The 18,531-nt window shown below is 42.1% G+C and overlaps 1 protein-coding gene and 1 long non-coding RNA gene across 2 annotated transcripts in view; both read left to right on the forward strand.

Annotated features, from left to right (window-relative positions):
• The window catches only part of LOC105467102 (SPARC (osteonectin), cwcv and kazal like domains proteoglycan 1), a 514,664-nt gene that overhangs the window by 28,455 nt on the left and 467,678 nt on the right, over positions 1–18,531 (forward strand). The window lies entirely within an intron of this gene.
• The window catches only part of LOC139363763 (uncharacterized), a 60,738-nt gene that overhangs the window by 13,989 nt on the left and 28,218 nt on the right, over positions 1–18,531 (forward strand). The window contains exon 1 of the long non-coding RNA XR_011624658.1: positions 1–18,531. This exon is cut by the window's left edge and continues 13,989 nt beyond it; it is cut by the window's right edge and continues 15,580 nt beyond it. This is a non-coding gene — a long non-coding RNA (uncharacterized lncRNA).

An 18,531-nucleotide genomic window follows, 5' to 3' on the forward strand; every position in this document is an offset into this window, starting at 1 on the left:
GGTGCCATCATCATCTCCATTTTTACAGAGAAGGAAGCTGCCCAAATCCTCACAGCTATTGGGTGTCAAAGCAAAAACAAACAAAAACACAAGTAATTTAACTTTGGGGAGTATTATGATTTGGTGGGGATGGCAGCAAAATCTGCCATCTAATTATGTAAAACATACATTTCGCTTATTGAGCCTATGTCGTCTGAATAGATCAGCCAAGGATCACCCTGTGTGGCTCTGGGGACCTCAGCTTGGATAGGAGAGTTGGACAGAGCTAAGTCCTGCACAGACCAGGTGGAGCTGTTGATCAATAATGCCAACATTTAGTGAGCGTTTACTGTATGCCAAGTTCTGGGCTGAGCACTTTGTGCAATTAACTCGTATTACTCTTGCAACAACCCTATGAAAAAGGAAGTTTTCCCCCCAATTTACATTTACACGTAAGAAGACTGAGGCCCTGGACACTAACCATGTTGCCCAAGGTTGGATGACTTACCACTAGAGAGTCATGATTCAGACCTGGCTGATCTGCCTCCGGTTACCCACGCTCCTAGCTCCCATGCTACACTGCTTCCTGTGAGGCTGGGGAAATTCCGCCAGACGCCGGGCAGCTTCCTCCAGGCAGATTCTCCCTTTTAGTACTGGAGAGAAGGCAACCAAAATTTTTTGCTGTTTACTGTTTGGTGAACCAGTGACCAGTGATTTTAAGAAGCAGATTTCCTCTCTGGCTTCGGTGGGCTTGGTACCAAGTCACTCTCCATGGGCTGCAGAGTGCATGGCTCTTACATGAGCCACCAGACTACACTTGGAGATGGTTGGCCACTTCAGGGCATGGTGGGGTCTCGAGGGCACCATGCTCAGCAGCTGCACCTTCAGAAGCCTTTCCAGATGTCCCTGTAGCCTCCTCTACCTCTGTCTGGGTTTGGACTTCTTATTAATACTATCATCACAGTGTGGGGACAGCCTCACCTTCCACACTGTGCCCGTGGATAAGACAAACAGCATAGCTCTTATCTCAGAAGGCCAGTGCCAGGATGGCTGACTGAGCTTGACTGACCTCTTTTCGTAACAATACCTTGCATTTCTCTTTAAATTTTTCTTGATCAATCAGCCAAAATTTAAAAGTATGTTCTCAGTGTCACAGGGAGACACAGAGACACTGCTCTTGTGGAACATATTGTTTAACTGAGGATGCACCCACAAATCCGTCCACAATAAAGGGCCAAATACATTTCACTGTGGATGGAAATTCATAAGGCAGAGCCTGGTGAGTGCTACAAACATCATGCAGGCCATCTGTGGCCTCAGTGGAGCAGGAGATTACTGTGGCCTAGAGTCTTTCTAAGGGAGGTGGAGCTTCAAGGGTGGGAGATAACTTATTGTAGCAGCATCATGGAGTGAAGAGTGTTCTAGGTCCTGAAAGGTTTTCACCACCAGCCTGTGGGTCCCGGATGGGAATGTCAAGTTTGGGCTGCTCTCAAAGCCCACCTCATAGCAGCATAGTCAATAGTGGAGCATGACTGAGTAGTGTCCACAGCCGCCACCCATGAAATAGCCTCTTGGGTGGGGGTGGCCAATGAAGGCATTTCCATGCAGCAGCTCATCCATATCACCAGCCCACCCCCATGACGGAGGTCCATGACAAGACAGTTCTGAGCCATCAGGAGCATTTACTCAAGGAGAATGGGACATGTATATCACAGTCTTTCCAAAGTATGTTGCACTGAACTTTAATCCCATGAGAATAAATGATTCCCTGGAGACGTACATAATATACTCCCTTTAGATATGTGCAGTACACATTAGTTTTTTAAGGGCTCTAAGATGTTCTGTAGTTAAAGAAACCTATTTAACTTTTCAATCCATTGTTTTCCAAGCTTACTGACTATGGGATCTCCCTACTTTTTTGTATAAATCTTATTAATATTCATAACAGTCAGGGTTTGTGCCTTAAAAAAAAAACTTTGGAAACAGTGAGATACTATATTTCTGAAAGATTTCCATGGCAAAAGCACTTAACTGCTAAAAAGCTGTTGTATTTAAAGGTTCCATCTTTTGGAGGATTGAATAACAGAGTTGCTCCTGGCCGGTTCTGGAAAGCTGACTACATATTCGTGTTTCCTTCTGAGTTAAAATGTTAAGTTCCTTGAGGGCAAGCAATGAAATCCTAACATCTTTTGTATCAAGCCCACAGCTTTCTCAGCACTGACTATGCAATAGCTATTCAATAATTACGTGTTGATTGATTGAAGGCATTTGTTAAAGGCCAAAGAGTTAATTAGTTGATGCTGGAATCCAGTTCTTTCAACTTCCAGCCAGAGGCTTGTTTTGTCAGCCCACAAACTCTAAATTTAGGGCCCTCCAGCTTCCTACTGTTTACCAAAACTATTTTAAAAGCTTAACTCTTTTATTAAGTAGTTTTCTGCAGGCCCATCATTCCTGACTCCCCTTCCCCCATTATCATGGGCCTTAATTGTGATGAGGTGGGTGAAAGGACAGTTGTCGGCATGTGTGTGTGAGTTGGGGGAAACGGCCCTTCTTTCTCAGTTTTATCTCACTACAGCTCTTGACCCAGGAAAGCATGTAACTGTGATCATGCTGCTTCATTCTCCCTGTGGCTTTTACTTTGGGAATTCGATCCTGAAAGTGGGGCTGAAGGCTGGCTTTTCCCATAGCTGGTTTTCAGCTGACACTCAATTTTTGAGCATAATAAAAATGTGTTACCAGTTCCCCAAATTTCCACTGCTTTATTATTATGTATGTATTGGCTGCTGACAGTGAACTTGGGGGTTTCACAGCATCAGTAGAAAAGATGGTCCTTTTTCAATAGGATTACAATGTAGGCCATTTGCCATAAGTATATCAGCCCAGGTTAATGTGTCTGTAATGAGCAACTGTTAATTTCTTTCCCTGTACAAATGTATCAGATTTCAGATGTAATGAAATGTGTCCTTTTATGGCTGGTACTTGAACCTGCAGCTTGCTGGTAAGCAGGAGAAAGCTCTGGGCAGAATTCAAATGCCTTGCAGCAAAGTTCTTTAAACATTCACTGGTCTGTGTCTGGTTCTGGGTTTATTCATAAAGCACAGCAATCAAAAGAAAAGCATCTTTGAGTGTTTCAGTTTGCCTCTGCCATGTACTGGCATCCCTCTGTTCTCTTGAACTCCAGGAGTCACTAAGTAACATTACTTATGTAAAAATTGATTGAATTTAAAGAAATGGAATAAGGAGTCTTCATTGTTCTGAGTGAGTGTCTTTTGGTTAGCAGCAATCCATTGTAGTGAGATCTGATTTTGGTTAGGGACAGTGTGTCCTATTGTATAAAGCTGTTTTAATGGAAAAATTATTAAAATAATTCTAAGCCCTGAAGGCATTGGAGGTTTTAAAAGTGTGGAGGATTGAGACCAAAGGGGATTTTATTAACTTTGTTTATCTGGATGTTTGTAGATCTAACCTGAACCATGGAGGGCCAATTTGCCTGAATTACATTGTTGAATTTAATTTAGTTGAGAACAAGAGCCAGTTAGAAACGTTTCTATTTGATGTTGCTTGGGCACATATCTCCTCCACCCTTCCATTTGCTGAGCCCCTGCCATGTGCAAGACACTTTCAACCTCACAGTCTTCATAAACTCTATTCCCTTTGTGTCTGAAATGCTGTCTCTTTACCAGCCCTGCCCTTTACCTGGTTAACTCTTCCTCATCCTTTTTGTCTCAGCCTGACTCTCTTCCTTAGGGAAGCCTTACTTGAATACCAAGCAGGTCACATTCTTCCTGCGGTGTTATCAGATGTACTTTTTCTTCATTGCCCTTGTCATGCCTTTAAGTCAATGATGATTTGTTTTATTTCTTTAATATCTGTTTCCTCTGCTACGTTATATGTGTCATGAGAGCAGAGGTGTGTCTGTTTTCTTTAATATGTTTTCAAGGCTCTTGCACAGTGCTTGGCACCAAGTAGGTACTCAAATAGTTGTTGAAAGAAGGAAAGAGTTGGAAGCTCATTGTGAATATTTTGGTTTTTCAGGTTGCAATAGGTACACCTCTAAGAACGTCCCCAAATATTCTCACCTGACATTTATGCCCTTGTGTAGTCCTCTCTCCCTGAGTATAGGCTGGACCTAGTGACTCATTTCTAACCAGTAGAATATTGCAAAAGTATAGGATGTCACTTCTGAAATTAGGTTACAGAGAACTTGGCTTCCAGCTTGTGTGCCCTCTCTCACTCCCTTCTTTGCCCACTCTGATGGAGGCCAGTGGCTATGCTGTAAGCTACCCTACCAGAGGCCTAGGCCATGTGGCAAGGAACTGGAAGCTTCTAGTTGCCAGCCAGTGAGGAGCTGAGGCTGTCAGCCTAGTTGTCCCTGAGTTCCTGAATCCTGCCAACAACCACGTGAGTGGAGTTTGAGGTGGCTCCTTCCTCCATCCAAGCTTCCCATGAAACCTTGGCAGATCCCTTGATTGCAGCCTGTAGAAACCTTGAGGCAGAGGCACTGAGCAAAACTGTGCTCAGATTCCTGACTCAGAGAAATTGAGATCATTAATGCTCACTATTTTAAGCTACTAATTTTGGGGGTAATTTGTTATGAAACCATAGATAACTCATACACAGATTTTTCTCTATTAGGTTATTAGCTATAAATGATGCTCATGGAAACTTAATACAGGTGAGGTCTTGTGCTAAACACTTAAGATGCACACACTTATCTGTTCCTCACATTAACTCTGTGTAAGTTCCATTATCTCCATTTCACAGATGAGAAAAATGAGGCAAAGGGAGATTGAGTAACTTGTCTAAGGCCTTGGCAGAGCACTGGGAGTGTGATCCTGGAGTCTGTTTTACCCATCAATCTAAAGGTAGACTATGACTTGTAATTGCTTTGGACTCCTTCCTCACCCAAAGACCAGGGCTCCTGACTTTTTGAGCTTCCAGCACTCAGTGCAAGTAAGTTGTTCAACTATTCAGTATGAAGATTTGGGCAGTGGCTCAGCTTGGACCCTGTCTCTTTAAGGAGCTGAAATAAGCCCCTTTAGGAGGGATCCAGCTGTTGTTTTATTTAGGCATGACCCTCTTAATACCCTAGGAATTAGCATGCTTAGTGTGGAAACCTAGGAAGAAATTCTGGTCAGCCACTCCACTTGTGTCCAAGAATAAAATCCAATCAGGAACACAAAAGATGGTGGCTTTTGGAATAAAATGAGCAGCATCCACTGTGATTACAGCTTGTTTTCAACTTCTGCAAGATGAAATTAAATCGAGTAATTGTTTGCACATTTAACCACATGACTCTGATTTGTCTGAGGCAGATTGTGGCATTGTGAATATTTAAACCAGTAATAAAGTCTTTAAGCTTATGTTCCATTTTATCTCATTTATTTGTAGATCTTAAAATGTAATGAACAGAATGTGAGATGTTTGGGGGGAAGAGACAAATGTTGTGTACTATCACTGTGGATTTAGGTTATGAGGTTCTAAGACCTTGTGCTATAATTTTGTATGCATTGTGATTCTGAGCCCTGGATTCTGGAATATATGTTCTTCCTTAGAAATATTGGAAGACCAAGACGCTTTTGTTGTCTGTTTTTCTATTCTTTGGTGTGATTCTCTATCTCTTGCCTCAGAACTGATTTTTGACAACTTCTTGAGTACTGTGGGGTTGCATGATAATTGCTTACCCAAATAGATTTGTTTTGAGTGATTGCCAAATAACTCGGCATATACAGATACAGATTGCAAATAAATGTTGGGTATAAAATGTGTCTTGATTGTGTGACTACTTGAAATGTTGCTTCAGATCAGACCCTGTATTGCAGAGATATGCCTGTGTATCTAGTAGCAAAAACCCCTGGCAGTTCAACAGAAATTTTCCAGCTAAACAAGAAAGTTGGGGCTCTCAGGAAAAGATGAGTTTATAATTTTTAGAAATTATAAGCTTATATATTAGTCTTAATGTTGTTATGACAAGGAATTTGGGTGGAACTTGGATTTTATATTCCAAGGCTTTGCTTTGCCCATGGTGTTCAGCTGTCATGATTTTAATTTTTTAAAAGCTGTCATGATTTTAATTTTTTTAAAGCTGTCATGATTTTGGCAGCTTTCTGATGTTGGAGTTGTTTTCTAACCTCAGTGAGATCACAAGCAAATTAAGTAAGTATGTTTGATTTGGTAGTCTCTTCAACAATCTAAATTTGGAGAAATGTGTTCACTTATTCTGAGATCTTATATCTTCTTTGTTGAGGTATTTTATGAATATAACCAAAATTGATGGCCTTAGGTGCCTGTTGGTTACTTCTAATTCAGTCGTGAATCCTGGACTCTGGTGTTATCTGGCACTCCCTTCGTCTCCGCTGGCTTCTATAGCGTTGTTCTCTCAAGGTTTTCTGCACGGTCTCTCTGATACCTTTGGCGCTGTCTTTTTGTCTAGGTCATGTTGTTTCTCCCAACCTTTAAATATTGGTGATTCTCCAGGGTTCTGTCCTCAGACCTCTTTGCACCTTACTAATCTCTCCTGGATAATTTAATTCACTGGGAATGCTTTTGCTGCCACATATATGCCCACACTCCAATACATGTCTCCAGTCCAGGTTGTTCTCCTAGGTTCAAGATACTACTCGTTCCTTTGCCCAGCAACCTCTCCACTTGGATGGCCCCCCCACCTTGTCACCCCACAGTCAGCATGTGCAGACCTGAGTTCCTCTTTCTTCTAGACCTGCTCCTTTTCCTCTTGCTTCTCATTGTGGTGAGTGGCATTGCCATTCATCCTGTCACCTAGACTGGCAGTCTGTTGCTATCTACCACCCCACCGCACCCCACCCCACCCCACCCCACCCAGGCCTGTCCATTTGATGTCCTCAGTTGCTCTCAAACCCATCTTCACTGGCTTCTTATCAGTCTCTTAGTTTAGGCCCATACCGTTTCTTGCCACACTATCTTTTCTATATTCTTAATTTTTTTTAATTATAATTTTTAATTTTTTGGGTATATAGTAGGTATATATGTATTTGTGGGGTACATGAAATATTTTGATACAGGAATGCAATGTGTAATCATCATGTCACAAAAAGTTGAGTATCCATCCCTTCAAGACTTTGTTTATTTATTTATTTGAGACAAGGTCTTGCTCTGTCACTAAGGCTGGGATGCAGTGGCATGATCATGGCTCACTGCAGCCTTAACCTCCTGGGCTCAAGTGATTCTCTTGCCTCAGCCCCCCACCAAGTAGCTGGGACTACAGGCATGTACCATCACACCTGGATAATTTTTGTATTTTTTTTTTTTTTAAGAGATGGAGCTTTGCCACGTTTCCCAGGCTAGTCTCAAACTCTTGGGATCAAGTGATCTGCCCTCCTTGGCCTCCCAAGGTGCTGGGATTACAGGCATGAGCCACCATGCCTGGCCCTCTCAAGCATTTATCCTTTGTGTCACAAACAATCCAGTTACATTCTTTTAGTCATTTTTTATTTTTTGAGATGGAATCTTGCTCTGTCGCCCAGGATGGAGTGCAGTGGCGTGATCTTGGCTTGCTCCAACCTCTGCCTCCCGAGTTCAGGCGATTTTCCTGCCTCAGTCTCCGGAGTAGCTGGGGCTACAGGTGCACGCCACTGTGCCCAGTCAATTTTTCTATTTTCAGTAGAGTTGGGGTTTCGCCATGTTGGCCAAGCTGGTCTCGAATTCCTGACCTCGTGATCCGCCCACCTCGGCCTCTCAAAGTGCTGGGATTACAGGCATGAGCCACCACGCCCAGCCTCTTTTAGTTATTTTTAAACGTACAATTAAATTATTATTGGCTATAGTCCCCCTGCTATGCTATCAAATACTAGGTCTTATTTATTCAATTTTTTTTTGTACCCAGTAACCACCCTCACCTCCCTCCTCCCAACCCCCACCCCCCCACTACCCTTGCCAGTCTCTGGTAACCATCTTTCTACTCTCTATCTCCATGAGTTCAATGGTTTTGATTTTTAGATCCCACAAATAAGTGAGAACATGTGATGTTTGTCTTTCTGTTTTCTGTGCCTGGCTTATTTCACTTAACATAATGATCTCCAGTTCCATCCATGTTGTTGCAAATGACAGAATCTCATTCTTTTTTTATGGCTGAATAGGACTCCGTTATGTATATGTACCGCATGTTGATGGGCGCTTAGGTTGCTTCCAAATCTAGGCTATTGTGAACAGGGCAACAAACATGGGAGTGTAGAATCTCTTTAAAATACTGATTTCCTTTCTTTTGGGTATATACCCAGTAGTGGAGCACATCACCTTTAAGCCACCTTCCATATGGACCTTGCTCTGAGCTCTGTATTTCTGAAACCTAAATCTGATCTTATCACATTCCTGCTTAACACACTTCAGTGGTGACTCCTGGTTGTCCGCAGTATTAAGTCCAAATTTTTACTGTGGCCCATGAGGCCTCTGAATGATTTGGCTCCTGCTCATCCCTTTAGCCTCATCCTTTTCCACTCCCTGAATGGTACCAAAACTATCAGCACTTGTTGAAGCTGGAATGAACTTGCTGTTCTCAGTGAAGCTCTCCCTGTTCCTTCTAGTGAATTTTTGGTTTTGTATTTGGCTCCTAGCCTCTCTGTTCATCTCCCTGAGATACTATTCAGCATGCTACATTCTCACATATGGACTTGTTTCTCCTCATCCCTTTCTTTGCAGACTCTCTTAACCTTTTAAGAGCAATTTATCTGAAATAAGAGCAATTAATGACAATAGCTTACATTTATTAAGCCCCTGCTTAACGGTCTAGACACCATTCTAGGTGCTTTGCAGGTATTTTCTCACTTCATACTCACAGTAGCCTCATGCCATCAATACCACTATAATCCTCATTTTTTCAGATAAGGAAACCAATGCACAGGCAAGGTAACTTGCCCTGGGTCATACAGGTGGGAAGTGGTGGAGCTGGGGTTGCAAGCCTGGCAGTCTGACCACGAACCTGCCCCTTAGCCAGTGCACGATCCAGCTGCCCAGTGTCTGTGGCTTGCAGGAATTAGTCTGACCTGAGGAAACCTTTCTCACCTCGGAGTGTGAGCCACGGCCTTGTCTGTGTCCAGCTGCAGTGAAAATTTGGGCTGAATGCCTGACTGGTTGGAAGCTCCAGGCTCTGGCTGCTGCCAGAGGAATAACGGATGTGGTTCCTGCCTTTGGGGTCTTTCTGGATCCTGGCTGTCAAGGAGAAATGTGTATGCTAGAAACAATGGGAAATTCTACCAGTGAAAAATAAGGGAAAATAAAGTGGCTGTAAGGGTGTGAGGTTTGCCCAGATGGGGCCTCCTGGTGTCCCTGGCCCAGAGGCTAAGCACAGGGGACCATCAGGACCTTCCCACTTCCTCTCGCTCCAGGCTTTAAGTGCCAGCAGATGCAGGCACAGATTGGGCGTTAACCCCTTCAGCAGAGTCAGAGGGTCATGGCTCGAGTCCTCATTTGGCCTTTTATCTGGGGCTCTGGATGAGTCTCCTTGTCGTCCTGAACCTCAGTTTCTTCATCTGGTGATGTTAACAGTGGCTTCATGGGGAGTTTGAGGATCACAAGAGATAATGGGATGTGAAAGTGCTTTGTGAGTAATCAAATGCTACATAAATGGTGGTAGTTTTTATTATTAGATCATAGAGAAGTTTGCTGGAAGATATTTCTGATTTATCTGAGTTTCAGTTATTGTCTCTCTATCTCGTTAGTACCAGTAAGTGAGACTTGGCAGCATTTTGCTGTTTCTAGGTTAGGAAGAAATTTTCTTAAAAGGCAGCTCTGCTTTTCATAAAGCCTCATTAGAGCCCAGAGACAGGGGCAGAACAAAAACGCAGGCCCTGGAGCACACTGTGACTTGCAGCCTAAGCTTTCCAGGAGACTCTCATTTCAATCACAGTGGAATGCCAGTGATCTTACCCTTGTCTCTCCTGCCCTTAAGTCCACGGTTATGGGAGTTTTATTAGCAACACTGACAGCATTTCAAGGGGCTGCCCCCAAAAGCTGCTTCATTAATGAAGACATTTCTGGAAGTATCCTCTCTCGCTGACTGTGAGTTCAGCCGGTTCCCCGTGGCTTTTCCTCCATTTGATGTGAGCGTGCACAATACCCAGCTACCAGTGTCTTGGATGCAGATGGTTTAAAAGAAACTAGAAACTCTGTAGCTGCAGTCTCTTTAAGATCTGCCTGAGCATCACATACCCTTAAACAGATTTTCTACCCAGAGAGGTAAAGTTTCATGGATCTCCCAAGACACCGACTAATTAATTATTCCATTCATTTAACAAAAATGTATTGAGCACTAATGTGCCAGGCACATTTATAGATCCTGGAGAGACAGACTTGAGCAAGATGGAAGAGGTCCCTGCTCTCCTGAGTTTTATATTCTAATAGGGCCATGGACAACAAACCAACCATGTACATATATTAGAATTTCTGATAGAGCTATGTCCAGAGAAGAAGACATGACGGGGAGATGTGACACGTGTGATATGCCTCCTTGGAGGCACAAAAGTTAAATAAGAGCAGCCAGGAAGACCTTGCAGAAAGTTGAGTGGAGGCAGCTGGGTTAAGATCTGGGGAGAGGCATTCTGGTTGAGGGAGCAGCAATGCAGATACCCAGAGGTGGGAATGAATATGGTGTGTTTGAGGAATATAAGAAGGATGTCTAGAGTGCATTCAGTGGGCAGCAGTGTGGTAGAATTGATAGGTAGAGCTTTGTGGATCATACAGGGCTATGTAGAGCAGTGTAAGGAATTGGATTGTATTTGATGTTAGAGATCACCTTCTCTACTCATCAAGTTTAAGTGCAACAAGTAGAAACTCAGAGTGGATTTGCTTGGAGAGTCTTTGTAACTCCATGTTACTTGCCTCTCTACTAGAGACAGTCACCATTGTCCTCTCTGTCTGTCCAGTATTCATCCTGGAGCCTGGCCTGCGTCTGCTGGCTGCTGGACCAGCTTACTTCAATGTCTCCTGTAGGGTTGGGGCACAGGAGGAGGGCAGGGAGCGGCTGCTGAGCTCTACTCCTTGTCTCTTCTGTGTCCCCTAAGTGCATTAAACAGGCTGGACCTCATCCTGTACCTTGACCTGGAAGACTCTCCTTGGAGGCCTCATATCCTAAGGGCTTACTCCCCTGCCATGAAGATTGTTAAGCGTATAGGGGTGGAGATTTTCAGAGGAGTCCTGGTTGGTAGACACCTCACCCCGCAGATGCAGATCTCCCAGACTTCTTGAGCCTTTGCTTATTCTCCAGCACAAACCTTCTCCACGCTGACCATCTGTGCCTGATTCATTTGTCTTTCCTATTTTCCTTAAATGTACCTGCTCAGGTGCTTTAAAAACTAATTCAGTTCAGTGAATTGAATCCACACCTCTTAGCTTGGATTTCAAGACCCTTTACCATTTAGTCCTACTTATTGCCCCATCCTTCTCGCTAATACTTCTACACAGATTCTCTCCCATACCGTATATGTTTACCCACAATCTGTAAATACCACTATCCTGTCTGCATCTGTACATGCCAAGCCCCTTCTCCTAACGTACCTTTTCCATTATCCTAGCACTCCAGGAACACCTTCAATTTCCAGTTCAAACCTGCCCCTCTGGACAGCCTTCTCCAATTGCTTTAATTCATGAGGATCTTTCATATACCTCTGAATAGCTCTAGTGCTTACAGTCTTTGTAATGGCCTCACCATGTAGTTATTTTACCTTTTTATCTCCTCCAGTGTACCGTCAGCTCCTGGAGCGCAGGGCACTTGCTTTATTGATGGTGTTGATAAAAGCCTCAGAGATGGTGAGGATCTGTGAACAGGCTTGGAACCGCATGCACCTCCTTCAGGTCAGGGTGGGAGTATATTCCCCATGAAATAGTTCAGAAAGATGGAGTAGCATTGCTTAAATTTCTTGGTGTTCCGGTCAGCAATTCAGATAGTTTCCAAAAGAAGCCCCTGGCTGCAATAATTCCCCACGACTCCAGCTGTGAGCAATGAATTAAAGAAAAAGCCTTGCATTAGCCTCTACCTCTTTGTAGAAGGCAAGGACATCCTGCTCTTGGAACTACCTCTTCATTGTTGGGAAATTCCCCTAAGGCTTGGAGTTGGGAGTTGCCTATTTTTGTCTTATGGGGAAGGTCAGCTCTGGAGATGGGTGGACCTGGTCACAGAGACTGTCCTGTTGCTTCTGGCATTGATTTGATAAATGTTCTTTGTTTCTGTCTTGAGGATGCTTCCCCTGCCCTTAACTTCAATAATAGGTCTTGTTTTTAGCTCACAGGAGACTACATGACATATACACCACACCCACTCAGTTTGAGCAAAAGCGGGTCGCTGTCTGGTTCAACTTGTAGTCACCAACACACTCACTTGATATAGGGCGTTGGACTAGGGCTGCTGGCCTCACTGCACCACCTGACCACATGGAATTGTGTGTGCAGCTTCACTGGGAAATGGTAAGATACAGCCAGACTTTCCTTCCTGTCTGTTTTCCTGTTGGTAAACATCATTCCAACTTAGCACAACCAAATTGGTAGCCCATCTTTACGAGCTTAGAAGATGGTAAAACCACCCCAAAACAGTTGCTTCTAGTATTTGTTTTGACATTAGTGTTTCTATAGTATTTTATTTTAGCTGGAGGTCTAATCCATGTATTGTCATTTGATGCTCAAGTGCTTTCCTTGTGCCCACAGAGCACATGTGTTTTCTCAAAGGGACAATGTGATACACCCAAGAATGTTGGATGTTTTCTTGCCTTTATTGGTAAAGGCAAAACAACAACAACAACAACAACTGGAACTCTTACTCCAGGAGAAATTTAGTTGGAGCAAAATGAGATAATTGAAGAATAGTAATGTTTCTTAAATTTAAAACACATGAGTTTTTACCATATCTTACCATAAAAACTTGACTGAAGGTCGAGATTCACTGACTTTCTCAGGAAGAGTGAATTATTTTGCAAAGTTAAGGAATCTAGGGGCTAAAGATGTTGTCCCATGCAGTATTTAATACTTTCTGTATTTTAAAAATTTGTTTCTCTTATTACAAAAACAACAGTAACATATGTTCATTGTAGAAAATTTAGAAAATAGTGTCAACTCTTGTTTTTTTTCTAAGACTCTTCCAGGCTGGTCAAGAGAACCTGATTATGGAGCCAGGTTTGGAAATGATGACCAAAGCTTGAGATGTCTTCAGGAGCACTTGCTGGCCAGTCCATATGTCTGAAACATATGTCACAAGAAAGTGACACTGGTGTCTGTTTATGTGGGTTCTTCACCAGGTCTTCTCTCCCATAGCCTGTTTCCTCTGAAGTGTGCTTCTCTGACTTATCGAGAAGAGTTCAGCCTAACCTAAAATGAGAGCTTACTGGAATGATGATGTTGTGGTCCATAAATAAATCACGTCTCTTTAAAAGACACCTCAACATTCCTTTAAGTCTCTGCTTGTATTTCCTAGCAGTGCACTGGCTGCCATTGTTTTCTTTATTTTTAATAACCACAAAACAGAATTGAGTCATTTCTGTGGGTTTTCTCATTTTGTGTCCTTTGGTTTATCCCCCATATGCAGCTCCCACTTTGTTTAAAACTGAAGGAGAGTTATCTTGTTCGAGGAACAAATTCCCTTTTATCATCCTCTGGGATAATTAGACAAGCCAATATGTTCTTGTTGAAATTAAAAGGAATGTAGTAATTCTGTGAAGGTAGGCTCAGTGCTTTTTAATCTTTGCATCTCCAGTGCCTTTCATGCTATTTGGCACATAGTAGGTACTCAAACAAGGCTAGCTAAATTACTGATTTTAAACACCAACACATCCTTATTAGCTTATCTCATTGAAAGAGGACTGTCACACTGATACCTCTAGGGGCACCTTTTCACAAGTACTGTCCTGCCTGTGCAGCCTAATGGAGCAGCCTTGTCTAGAAGGAATAGTCAATCCAGGGTATGAGATTTGAAAGGCTCCATGATTCTTGGTATGGTGAAAACAAAAATCTCGAAAAGTGACATTGAGTCTGAAAGCTGCTCATGCTCTCCTACTGCGCCACACTGATGTTATTCATCAGTCTCCTCAAGCCTAGGAGCATTATATTCTGCTCAAACTCATCCTGCATGGATGGACTTTATCTAAATTCTAATCCATGCCAGCAGTGCTTCCACTTTATATCATTCTGATCCAACCCATTCATGTCTATTTTCTCTTTGATCTTCCTCTGAAAAATTTATAAGGACCTCTGCAGGTATCTGCGTATGTGTGGGTTTCTGCTCAAAACCAGCCACATGTGAAACTCCTTCTTCTTGATAGTGAAGCCTCATCTTAGCTAGTGATTTCTCTATCTGATGAGTTGTTTTCAAATTTCAATTTATTCTCTACTGAATGTCAAGCTAAACTGAGAGCCCCAGACCATTAAGTAGGATAACTATTTGAAAACATGAGTTGGCCAAACAACTTGCAGACTTACTTCAGATTTACTGAATAGTTTCTTGAAACAAAGGTTAATGTACCCACTAGCAGAGGTATAGTAGTTGGTAGTGTATATTAATAATGAATTTCTTCTGTAGGTGTCAAGCTATCTTGTATTGAATTAGCCTGTTTGGTATTACGATTATAGTCTCATAGATAAAATTTATATAAATTTCCCTTAGGTTCTAGGTGACTAGTTATTGTTTCAGTCCACCATGGTATCCATTACAGACTTCTGTCATAGTCCCTACAGACAATGATTTTACTGGTTATGGGTTCTTTCCTTCATCATTCATTATTACCTCCTTGAGGACAAAGACTTTTCCCTTTCATATACATTCCCAGTGGTGATAATTGTGACAGAACATAATACCATTTAGTAAGTGTTCATTGACTGAATAAATACATCAAAAATTCTAATTAAGCCGATGGGTCAGAAACACCCTTGGGTCGTTGGATATAATGATACAATCTGGGATCAGGGGTTACCAAGATTCTTTAGCATTTAATATAGTTAGATAATTAGAAGGTATAAAGGGCACATTTCTTCTCAGTTTGCCAAAAGGAGAGAAGAAATCATTGTATTTGTAAGTATTAAAAGTATGTACAAACAGCTCCATGAATTATGATGCATGAGTTATTGGTTATGTTAGTTTTGTAATAATACAGAATTCTGTTTCTCCTCCTGTCGAAAGCTGTGAGCACTGGATTGAGCAGGAATCTCCTGAGAAATAGGAGAAGCAACTGGGGGGTGGTGATAATTAAACACTGTGGACAGCTACAGAAGTTTCTCAGATTCAGGCTGTGGCCCCTAATATGAGCAGTCTCGCTTATTAAATTGGACTAGGAAAAGAAATTAGTCTCTGAATTCTTTTCCTCCTTCTCCTCCTTCTTTTTCTTCTTTCTTCCTTCTCCTCCTCCTTTTTTCTTCTTGCTCCTCCTCTTTAGAGATAGGGTCTTACTCTGTTGCCCAAGGTGGAGTGCAGTGGCGTGATCAAAGCTCACTGTAACCTTGGACCCTTGGGCTCAAGTGATCCTTCGGCTTCACCTCCCTTGTAGCTAGGTGTGCACCACTACACCCAGCTATTTTTTTTATTTCTACTTTTTGCAGAGGTGGAGTTTTGTTATGTTGCCTAGGCTGGTCTAGAACTTTTGGACTCAAGTGATCCTCCCACCTTGACCTCTCAAAGTGCTAGGATTACAGGTGTGAGCCACTGTGCCCAGAAAGTCTCTGAATCTTAAGTCATGAAGAAAGCTGGTGGCTGGCAGGAAGGAATGATTCCATTTTAAGAGAAGATCCTCTAAGTGTGTCAGATCCCCAGGGCTGCAGGTATTACAGACAAGGAACAACCTGTTGCTATAGACCACATCAGCACAGATACCCATGGTAAATTGTTGCTATTATTCCAGGCCATCTGAGGGTTATGACTTTGACTGACTGCTGTCTCTTTAGCATTGTCTTTATTTAGGCTCCAAGAAGCAGCTATTCTTCTCATATACCCTGTTAGACCAGCCTGGGCCCTGTCTCCTAGGAGACATGCTCGATATTCTGAGAGAAACTATCTTAGTTTGATTCAGGAAGGCTGGTGTCTACAGGGTGCCCTGGAAACAAAACCATCTGTAAAGAAGGATCTTTCCTTCTTGATGAGTTACTGTGAGACTCCGGGTAAGTCCCTCTACCTTTTCTGGCCTCAGATAACTTTATTGTCCTTAAAATAAGGTGGTATGTGTAAATAGACCAAGATCCTTTGAGGAAACATGCTCCTGAAGATGAAAGTGAAGTAACATTATCACAATGATAAACGGGTGCATTATCTTGTGTAAGGTACGAAGTCTTGTTACAGCTTCAAAATGTGGCCCCATTTCTCCACAATTCCTAGCTAAGTGAACTAATAACCCAAAGGTTTGAGAATTGAACATGTATCTGAAGAAGCTTAGCCTTTAAGACAATGGAGGTCTTGTTTGGTGATAAATTTACTTTGGAAAAGAGAGACCATTTTCTCATGTATTATTTTCTCTTGGTAAAAAACAATGGAACAGATAGATAGATATGTGCTTCATATTCAAGTGTTCCAAATTATGCATGACAGCTTTCCAAAAAGCTGGCATCTAAAAGCAACTCCCCTTTTGCATATATATGATTTGACAGCATTCTTGGTCTTGGATTGTATAAGAGCTGTCATTTATTGCTGTGATTCAACAATTGTGATTAATTGTTCAAGGGCCTTCATTGTCCTTTGCCAAAACAAAATTAAGGGAAAACAACGTTCTCATCATGCCAATCATGTAACTTTAATGTTTATTTATCCTTCCATAGAGGAACCAATATCCTATTTTTGAATGAGAATACAAATCACTGTGAACCTCTCTCAAACACTGCTGGAATAAATCATTTTGAATTCTTCTAGGGGACTTACCTCATTACCTTAGCAAGTTATATCTCATTGTTCACCCCTTCCCTCCAGACTCAGCAGATTTTGAGGGACTTGTATGGATCTATAGGGATGTGGACTTTCCTTTAGGGTCTTTTGGTTATGTAAAAGAGATTTTAAATGCTCTTTCATGTGAATGTTATTGAGCCACCTTAAGCAGGAGCTCACTGATCCTCTGAATGTGTTTCTCATTCTTCTAGGTATTTTTGGGGAGATCCTTGCACTGACTTGTAACCCACCCTGTGGTTGCCAGAGTTGGTGTAGGGGTGGCTGTCCTCTTAAGTCTGGCTTTCTGTCTGTTGTTGAGCTCTCATTAATACCCATCTAGGCCCAGGTTTTGCTTGTTAGATGAGCCACCTTAAGTTGTATGAGCTGGGCTACACTAACAGAGGCAACAATTCTATTTTATCCTGTGGAGATTTATCTTCACTATTCTCACCAATGCTATTCTTGAATGCAATATATGGACTCTGAAATCTTGTTTTTCTTACTTTTTCTTTCTGATCCCAAGTAGCATCTGTCTTTTTTTCTTGATAATGACATCCTTGTACATCATAATGTTTGTCTTTAGGGAGCATGGCATGAATTTGCATTCATCCATGCACAAACAGCTACATTTAGTTTGGAGAAGTGAAACCCAGGGGAGAAAGGGACTCCACTACAGTCACATTAGACCTCTAAGACCTTGATTTTTCATTTACTTTTAATTTTCTGTACCCCCTGTACCCACAGAACAGGGCAATAAGAAACACACAAGGACACCGTGATCATGTCTCACTCTACCCCTTAAATTGCATCACTGTTGTAGCATAGATACCTATGGGGCAGTGGTAATACGCATCTCAGCAGTGCTACTTGGAACTGTCCGTGGTCCTGATAGTCTTATTAAGAAAACTATTCTTGAACAAGAGTGCAGCCTTGGATGGAATGAAACCTTTTGCCCCTGAAATTAACGCTCTAGATTCCCATGGCTGGGTTTTGCCATAATGAATGAAATAGAAAATTGGGGATGATTGTTTCACTAGATTGAGCCAAAATAATGGTTTTAGCTTTCAGTGCCTTGATATTTTGGGTCCAAGTTTTCTTGGTCTTAGACATTGGAAGAATTTCTTACTACTGGGCTGTTTTCAGTAGATAAAGCTCGTGTTTTCATTTTTTCTTTCCTGTAGCTACCCAAGAGTATCACAGAGAGCACACAGGGAATTGACAATTATTTTTAATGAGAGGTGTATGTTGAAGCAGCTTCTTACTCTGAATTTCCTGCACTGCTTTTTAGTGGAATCAGGTAGTTTGAAATGTGCTTCTGGTACCGTTTGCATTGACAGTGAATTTCATAACCACTTTCTGGAAGGACCAAATGGGCCTTTTTTAGTTTTATTTCAGAAGTATGCCTGATTTTTTCTAAGCAAACCTACTAGTTGTGACATTTGGGGAAAACACAGCTCTCTAATATTTGCCTGTGGTTTGAATGAGGTGAAGAACATGATAAAGTGGAAAAGGACTCAAAAGTCAAGTAATGTTCATCTTCTCTTTTTCTAAAACTCAGATTTATGGACTTGAAGGTGTCCTGGATTCTTAGGGTGCTAGTGCCCTAGAAAATTCTTAGGAAACAAGGGAGTGCTTTTTTCTCCACCCAGGTAGCTCTGCCACTTTGATACTAGCACCAGGACCAAAAGCGATATTGA

The sequence above is a fragment of the Macaca nemestrina genome, chromosome 6, assembly GCF_043159975.1.
Source record: "Macaca nemestrina isolate mMacNem1 chromosome 6, mMacNem.hap1, whole genome shotgun sequence".
Lineage (NCBI taxonomy): Eukaryota > Metazoa > Chordata > Mammalia > Primates > Cercopithecidae > Macaca > Macaca nemestrina.